This window comes from Echinops telfairi, unplaced genomic scaffold, assembly GCF_000313985.2.
Source record: "Echinops telfairi isolate 266 unplaced genomic scaffold, ASM31398v2 ScPeMD7_16;HRSCAF=60, whole genome shotgun sequence".
NCBI classification, from domain to species: domain Eukaryota; kingdom Metazoa; phylum Chordata; class Mammalia; order Afrosoricida; family Tenrecidae; genus Echinops; species Echinops telfairi.
The window spans coordinates 7925008-7933080 of record NW_022103913.1 but is presented as its reverse complement, the minus strand read 5'-3'; the positions used below and the strand labels follow the sequence as shown (position 1 = coordinate 7933080).

The 8073-nt window shown below is 52.2% G+C and overlaps 1 pseudogene; it reads left to right on the top strand.

Annotated features, from left to right (window-relative positions):
* The first annotated feature begins 6241 nt into the window (after positions 1-6241).
* Positions 6242-7917, top strand: LOC101641239 (annotated as a pseudogene).
* The last annotated feature ends 156 nt before the right edge of the window (positions 7918-8073 follow it).

The following is an 8073-nucleotide window of genomic DNA, read 5'->3' as shown; positions in this document are numbered from 1 at the left end:
CAGCCCCTGCTCTCTCTCTCTCTCTCTCTCTCTCTCTCAGAAAGGGCTGTGCATCTCTCCATCGAGCTACAGGGCTGAAGGCATGTCGCAGATTTCTCAGAATAATCGATCCATTATGGCCATCACAATGAATTGACTTTGCTGTGCCGTGGGGTCGATCTGATGCAGAGCCTACCTTGATCACTTCTGTCTGGTGAGCGATTTCAGGATAGTTTTCTTTCGTTTCCTTTGTAAGCATAGCTATAGTTCTATGGTTCACACGGAAAGGGGGGTCTGGGACCTTACGATCCATGTACAAATAACAGAGTGAAGCCTATGCTTGCATGTGTGTGTGAGGGAGTGATTATCTATATACTACTTATACTTTAACATGCCTCTTTTAAAGGCTAGATCTGGCCGGGACTGTTAATGCCGGGCTTCCCTGTGCCGACCTGAGCCAAGCTCATGGAAAATACCTGGTGGAATGAAACAAGCACACCTCATATGAAAGTTGGACAGTGCTTCTCCAGCTACACAGACCCAGTAACAAACCTGCACGTTGTCAACTCATTACCGACCCAAAGATTCCTGGGCTTAGTCTTTCATTCTCTCTTCTCAGCCTTGTTGTTAGCTTTCTCAGACCTTATAAAGGGGAAGAGACCATTCTGGCGGCCCTGGGATCAAAGCCCTTTTCTGTTGCTCAGTGTGGGACTAGAACAGGTCTTCTAACCTCTCCAGGCTTCTTCTCTTGGCCGGAAGGTGGAAAGTGCATCTTTTTCTGCGGGCGATTGGAAACCGGCAGGGTCTGGTGCACGCACAGACTCTGCTTGTTAGACGTGGTGGAGGAAGGTGAAGGAGACCTTGGGGCACGAGGAGCCCTGGGCAGGGAGTGAAGAAGACCAGGCTGTGGTCTCAGCTGAACCCCATTGCGAGGTCACCCCTGCTCTCCGGAACTTGTGACGCTGGGAAGGAGTGACCACCGCGATGCCTGCAGGAGCTCAGATCAGGACCCCGCTGTGGCCTGGATTCAAACTCTCCTCACTGATGTGTGACCTGGCATGGGGGACTTCACTGCTGGGGTGTGGAAAGCGCTGGGCTGTAGATTGAGGGTTTCTTCGGTCTTTTCAAGTGGGAACCCTGTTTGACTTCTGCCTCCTTGACCTTCCTCACGTTTTTTGGGAAAGACAGATTTTTTATTTTCTTCTTCAACATTAAGGTAACTGCAAACATATTGTTGAAATAAAAGTTACATTTCCCCCCCCTTCAGACTTTAGTCTGCAATAACTTAAAGAAAAGGACCCAGAAAGAAAGAAGGGGAAAAAATCAAGGACCCAGCACTGTCTTGATTCTGTACAAATGTTCGCCTCCTTCAAAGAGGCAAGAAGGCAAGTCCTGCCAGATCTGATTGTGCAGACCCGGAGGATCTGATCGCCCGTCACTAAGGCTACTAATCAAATTTCCATCCAATATGCTCACACAGGATTTCCTGATCAAACACTTAAGCCTACTCCTCCACACCCCCATTAGCCAACATGTTTTATATGCACAGGGGTCATCAAAAGTGTAATTGTCTTAAAGAAACTTAATCCCCACATTCTTGTCAACACACACAGAGAAAATAATGCTCACGAGCTGATATGTTTTCCAGCATCAGGAGTGCACTGAAACCAGGACCTCACTTTGAATCCGCCTCCCAGGAGATGCTGAGATCAAGTGGGCCAGGTAAAGAAAAGAAGATGTGTTTTCCTGAGAAAACACACTGCTGTCATGGCTCGCGACAAGACCGGGCCTAGGTTGGGAGACTCTGCCGGATGGATGTGTGGAGCCGATGTGAGGCTATTCTGGCCTCTGCATCCTAAAATGCTCCATGAATGTCGCCGAGCCTACCTCATCCATTTGATCTTTGGACTCACCAGCAGCTAGCAGTCCCAGGGGCAGCAGATGACTTGCACTCCCGCCGACGTCAGGCACAAAGAGAAAGCGCAGCGCGAGGGAAAGGGATTCTGGGGTGAACTGACTTCACTGTTACTTATTCCACTGACTACGGGTAATTAAAAACATTGTGTGATGGATATTGGTATATTATGTGGGCAGGCTCTAAATATATTCTCCCCCTAAATTTTCTGTGGATTGTCCTATTTTGTAGCTTTTAATGTTCTAGTTTGGTCAGTTGATCAGGAATTTGTGATGTTTTTGGAAAATGGAGACTTTGGGGCTTTTTTTTTTTCCGGTTGCCTCAGAGTCGAAGCTGGTTTTCTGCTTCCATTGTCAACTAATTGCCAAGTGCAAATACATTGCAACGATCTTTGCCGTTTTCCCTTCTTTTCTGTGTAACAAGTCGGAACTAGCTTAGGCCTGCAAGCGGCATGCGTGTTTGTGATATCCACGGGCACACGCGGCAGGGAATCTCCTTGTACATGTGTGCACACAGACACGTGTGCACTTTATCGTGCCTGCACAGACATGTGCGCAATGGCTTGCTGGGACTTGTGGTTTGAATGAGATATGGCCCCTGTCAGACCTGGACAAGGAGGTCAGGAAATTTAACCTGACTCTCTGATCCCAGTCATCACCGGCAAGTCTGAGAAGTCTGGGTTTGTCAGGACGCAAGGATCTTTGGTGTCTGTGTGGCAAAACCGATTTCAGGTCCTGTCTGTTCCACCCAAACCTTTGGCCCGGCTGCCTCCGTCTGCCCGGCTGGCCCCTGCTTCTGTGCACAGGGCCCCCTGCCACTCTGAACGCGCAGAGGGAGTGTGATTACGGCTGACTCTACTCCGAGGGGAGGTCAGGGGTCGTCGACGTGGACTTGTGTGACTGCTTCAGAAGGACGGAGAAAATATGTTCCTTGTGTGTGTAGGGGGAACAGAAACCGCCTGGGGAAGCTGGAGAAATCAGGGCACAGTAGTCCCAGACAACGAAGGGCTGAATGAATGGGACGAGGTGTGGCCATTCACGGGAGTCTAGTTGGGTGCCTGTGGAGGTATGTCTCCCGTTTTCACAGACAATGGGCTAAGTGATCTGCCAATGCCATAACGTTCTTCGATGACCCTGGGATTTTGACCCCTACCTCCACAGCCCAGGATCTGTCTGTCCACCACCGCACGCTGCCCATCGGCTGACAGTCTGAGCTCACACACACAGTCAAGCCTGGCATCACTGTTAGCTACCATCAGGTTGGTCCTGGGTGCATAGTGGGACCAGCCCAAGGCCCTTCTTCATGGTCTGTCTGTGTGTGAAGGCTCGGCTGAAGGCTGCTTGTGTCGCAGCTGAGTGCCTGGTTTGGGCTTGCTTGGGTGGGTGAGGGATGCCCCTGAGCATTTCCCCTCAGTCCCGGACACCTTTGGGTGAGACGCCCTGTTAGGAAGTCCTCAAGCATCATGACACCTATCATCCTGGGAGGCATCAGGGGTAGCTTGGGAAGAGAGCTTCCTACCAGAACCCGAAAGCCTTTTGTCACTGAGCTACGTCTGACTCATGGCGTCCCCACATGTGTCTGAGGGGAACTATGTTCCATAATGTTGTTTTCTGATGGCTACAATCACCAAGCTGTTCTTCGACAGCACCATTTGGGTAGATTCGAACCACCAACCTTTCAGTCAGTAGCTGAGCACAAACTGCACTATCCAGAGACACCAACAAACAAAAACACAAACAAACCCAAAGCTACTGTCGACGACTTGATTTCACTCATCTCGACCCGAGGGGATGGAGTAGAAGGCTTAAGGTTTCCAAGACCATGAAGCTTTAGGGAAGTATAGTGCCTCATTTTTCTCTCTTGGAGTAGCTGGGAGGTTTGAACCCGTGACCTATGGTTAGGGACACAATGCTTAACCTGCTGTACCACCAAGGGTCCTTTCATCCAGGGACACTTGTGGGCCCCAGTATGTTTAAGGTCCTTGAGGGATCACAGCTCCAGGAAAATCTCCTAGCCTCCTTTCTGACTTCTTGGCAGATTTCAACTTCCGAGCTTCCTCTGTGTATAAATGTGCAGAAATTCCCAGTATCTAGTTTGGCAATTCCCAAGTATTTTGTTCAGCCAATCAATGGTTACTCTCCATTTTGCCCTGCCCTGGTTTAGATGTTGGACACAGAGAGGTGAGCAAGACAGGGTCCCGGGCCCCAGAGGATTTCCAGAGAGGTGAAGCAGCTGAGGCTGGTCCTCCAGAAGAAAGGTGAGCGAGCGAGCGAGCATCCTGCCAAGATCTGCACCTGCATGAAGGCAGAGGGGTGTGCTCCACCGCCATCAGCATGCTGTTCTTAGCAAGTTTTCATTCCAGAAGGACAGCTGCTTATGCCCATGAAGCCACGTCTTCGAATTGGACTGGGAGGACTGAGAGAGAGACGCAGTTCATTTCAGGTCAGTCTAGGCTGATGGTGGAAAACTGCTGGTTACTTGATTGCACTCGACAATCCAAGCCTGATTGGAGAAACTGCTAAGCAATCTGATAGTTTGCGAAGTTGAAGGAAAAACTGTTGCTTCGTGGTAAAATGCAAAACCCATCCGGTGTGTTTATGAGCGGTTTGAAATAACGGCCAAGGGTGTTCCTGCTTGAACGTGAGACCCTCAAGGTCGTGTGGGCCAGACGCCTCATTCTATAGCTGGGGATACTGAGGCTCGGGGCAAGGGACAGAGTGACTCCTCGGCAGCCGACGGCGAGTGTTCCTGCTGCTGGGCCACTTCCCGGCCACGCACAGAATGGCCTCAGTTACCCCGGGCAGCTGCGTGACTTGACACCGCTCAGGAAGTCGTCCCAATGTCAAGAGTTTCCCATATTTTTCAACTTTGTTTTACCAAAACGCATCTGCTGCTCAGAAACATCCTCGTGTCTGCTAGGAGAAACATCGCAAAGGGACAATGGGAATCATTTCTATTCTGATAATGATGTCTGATCTTTTACCTTGGGGAGATTTGTATTTAAACTGACCCAGCTTGCCAACTTTCCTTAGAGAAAAAAAGACATTAAATTTCCAATTGGAAATTTGATCATAAATGAGAGCTTTCAAATGAAAACAGCAAGGAATTCTGCAAAGGCATCTGATCCTGCATCATACTCTCAAATCTTCTTTAAATTAGCTCTATGTCAAAAGGCTATGTGGAGAGACCTTTTCTTCTGTCTGATAAAGGAAAAATTGGAACAATATCACTTCACTTTAGGATCCAAGCGATTATTTGGTTTCATTCCAAGAAGAGGGTTTTTAGAAAAACAAACCAACCCTGGTGTGGAGCTGCACATGTGAGTGCCTTCCATCCGCCTCCCGTGGCTGTGCCACTGAAGCCCTCTCTACTCGCTGGCCTTTGCTCAAAGCGGATGGGTGCTTCTGGTCTGGACAGCGCGTCCCTCCACCAGCAGTGAAGTATCGTAGCTGAATGTATACAATGTGGCTTTGCTAGAAGAGAAAGACAAGGTTCTTCTAAGAAAGGCAGCTAGAGAGCAAGACAAGTTCATTGCCCGGTGCCTCCTGGGGCCATTCCTTATTAAAGCATGTGATTCCACATCCTGAAGAAACACTTAAAGACCCATGACTCTGTCTCCTCCACTTTTACCCACTGCTTTCCTCTGGGTCCTCAATGGCCAAGAATATTCTTTATTAAGTCTTGAAGCCTGAATCAGTCACCCGACGGCAGTCCTCCTGCTCCTACTAGATGAATGCCGCCTCCCAACCCAAAGATTAGTCTGACCTCTTGGTCAAAGTCCAGTGATGCAAGTGTCTCTGAGGGCAGAACTCAACTCAGGAGGGGCACAGGTCAAGGGCCTCCTGAGAGCCAAAGATGTCCTAGACTGGCGCTGGGCCCTTAGGCCACATCAGATGCTGATGCTTCTGCCATCTGTGTGCCATCTCTTCCTCCATGTGTTCCACCAACCAGAAGCTGCGGCACCTCCTCTGTGACTCATCCCTGTCAGGAGCTGGACACTGAGCCAGGCACCTTTGGGCTCTGTTGGAAAACTCGCACATGGAATTGATGCTCTCAGAAGTGATGGGAACTGACCGATACCTTTTGGAGGCCATGAAGCCATGTTCTTCCTGCCACATCTCCTGCCTCACAATCCAAGAACACGTGGGGTGGTAGTCGGTCTAGACGTGGTGAGAGAATTGTTTAGGCACTGAGAGCATTTACAAGTGTCCCTGGGTCAGGCAAATGATTAGCATGTCAGGCTTCTAACCAAAAGGTTAGAGGTTCAAGTGTACCCAGAGGTGCCTTGATAGAAAGGTTTGGGGATACTTACAAAAAATTAGCTGTTGCTCTGGACTGCCCGCCGCGATGGAGGCCGCTGCCAAGTTTGTGGTTGAGAGCCCTGACGTAGTCTACGTCCCCCAGGCCATCAAGGCTCAGTATGAGTACTGGACGACTCCCGTCATCCGTGAGGGTGGTGTTCTCATCAAGGTGCACCCCACGTCCATGTGCTTCACCTTCCGGCGAGCCGGCAGGTACCCCACCTCGGGGTCATGCTCATCGGCTGGGGCGGCAACAACGGCTCCATGCTGACCGCCCCCATGCTGGCCAACCGGCTGTGCTTGTCCTGGCCCACGCGTATGGGATGCAAGGAAGCCAAATACTGTGGTTAGCTGATGCAGGCCGGCACCGTGAGCCTGGGCCTGGATGCTGAAAGTCGGGAGGTGCATGTGCCCTTCCGTGCTCTGCTACCTATGGTGACTCCTGATGACTTGGGGTTTGACGGCTGGGACATCTTATCACTGAACCTGGCCCAGGCAATGCTGCGTGTGCAGGTGCTGGATTGGGGGTTACGGGAGCAGCTGTGGTCCCACATGGAGAGCCTACACCCTCGCCCTTCTGTCTACATTCCGGAGTTCATCACGGCCAACCAGGGCACCTGTGCAGACAACCTCATCCCGGGCACGTGTGCGCAGCAGCTGGAACAGATCCGCAAGGACATCCGAGACTTCTGGGCCAGCAAGGGACTGGGTAAGGTCATCGTGCTGTGGACAGCCACACTGAGCGCTTTTGCGACATGCTCCCAGGCTGCAATGACACCGCTGAGAACCTGCTTCGAACCATTGAGGCCGGTGGGGAGGTGTCCCCGTCCACGCGCTTTGCTGTGGCCAGCATCCTGGAGGACTGTGCCTTCCTCAACGTGTCCCCCCAGAACACACTGGTGCTGGGAGGGTGGGGGGGGGCCTGGAGCTAGCTCGGCAGCACCGTGTTTTTGTGGGCGGGGATGGCTTCAAGACTGGCCAGACCAAGGTCAAGTCTGTGCTGGTGGACTTCCTCATCAGCTCTGGGCTCAAGACCATGTCCATCGTGAGCTACAACCCCTTGGGCAACAACGACGGGCAGCACCTGTCCGCTCCATCGCAGTTCTGCTCCAAGGAGGTGTCCAAGAGCAATGTGGTGGATGACATGGTGCTCAGTAACCCGGTGCTCTACACGCCTGGCGAGGGGCCTGACCACTGTGTGGTCATCAAGTGCGTGCCTTACGTGGGCGACAGCAAGCGGGCCCTGGACAAGTACACCTCAGAGCTGATGCTGGGCGGCACCAACACCCTGGTGTTGCACACCACCTGCGAGGACTCGCTTCTGGCCACGCCCATCATGCTGGACCTGGTGCTGCTGACCGAGCTGTGCCAGCCAGTGAGCTTCTGCACGGACAGGGACCCCGAGCCACAGGGCTTCCACTCGGTGCTGGCCCTACTTGGCTTCCTTTTTAAGGCACCATTAGTGCCCCCGGACAGCCCAGTGGTCAGTGCCCTCTTCCGCCAACACAGCTGCATTGAGAATATTCTTAAGGCTGTCTGGGACTTCCACCACAGAACCACATGCTGCTGGAGCACAAGATGGAGCGCCCAGCTCCTGTGCTCAAGCCGACTGGGCCTGTGACCCGACATCCTGTGCTGTACAGTAAAGGGCCAGTACCTGCCGCCCCCAACGGCTGCACCGGCGAAGCCAATGGCCATCTGCAGGCCGAGGCCACCCCCTGAGGTGCAGTTGGCTGGCGCCCCCACCCACCCATTCCCCACCCAAGATAATAAAGCTGGCGCCACTATCTCACACACACACACACACACACACACACACACACACAGACCTGTTGAAGCCCCTGTGGAACTCGTTTCTGCTCTGATCTGGCGCAGGCG